Here is a 976-nt window from a genome sequence, read left to right as displayed (position 1 = left end):
GCCCGGGCGCCCCGGGCCTCGCAGAGTCCCGCGCGCAGACCCCGCCCGCCCCCGCGGCCGAACCCGTGTCCTGGCAGCGGGGCTTCGCTGGGGCTTCCCTGGGGCTCCGGGCCGTGCGGACAGACGCCTTTGCCCAGGCTTTCGCCGCCCGCGAGCGCAGCCCGCGTCCTGCAGCTGCCCTTCGGAACGCCAGAAAATAGTTTCCACGTCCCCTGGCTGAGCCGGGCCTGTCGGCACCGCCGCGGGGCCCGCAGCGGTTGTGAAACTGTGAGCGAGCCGCTCGGGACGTGCGTGGGCGGTCAGCGGACATACTTTTCAAACAAAGCGCGAGGACAGACCCCTCACCCAGTGGTCGCGCCTTGCGGCTGCCTCCCTCAGGGCCTCCGGCGGCCGCGTCAGCCCGCGGCGTGGTCCCGCGAGGGCCGTGCGGCTTCCTGTCCAGCGACCGAGCGGCCTTCAGATGGAGTGAGGCTTTCTGCTTGCGGGTGATTTAATATTTAGTGAGTCAGTGGAAAAACCTTGGACCCTGAAACCATTTCTCACATCTGGCTAGTGTCTTAATACTTGTACTATGCGCTCAAATCTTAAAAAGAGCAGTGTTTTAAAACAAGAGCACTGTGGGACAACACAGGGCCCTCTCCCAGCTAAGCTGGGCTTGTGAGACAGGGCCGCCCGGCGGGTGGCCTCAGTGCCAGCCCCTGACACCTGTGTTCATTTGCCTAACGCAGCCCCCTGTGCTTCCGTGGGTCCCTGCAGTTTGGGGAATGTTTTGCGGTGACCACGCTTGGCCCGTCCATTCTGCGAGGCCAGCGCCTGCAGAGCTAAGCAGATCCCGACGACAGGATGGTACCCGTTTCACGGCTGCGCACGCCCGGCTCGGGCGGAGAAGCACTCAGCGTCACCAGTCAGATGCCTGGGACGGGGCAGACCGATACCTGGCCTGGCAGTCGTAGCTGGGGGATGCGGCCCAGGTGCC

This window comes from Pteropus alecto, unplaced genomic scaffold, assembly GCF_000325575.1.
Source record: "Pteropus alecto unplaced genomic scaffold, ASM32557v1 scaffold61, whole genome shotgun sequence".
Lineage (NCBI taxonomy): Eukaryota > Metazoa > Chordata > Mammalia > Chiroptera > Pteropodidae > Pteropus > Pteropus alecto.
This window is presented reverse-complemented; position numbering follows the sequence as displayed.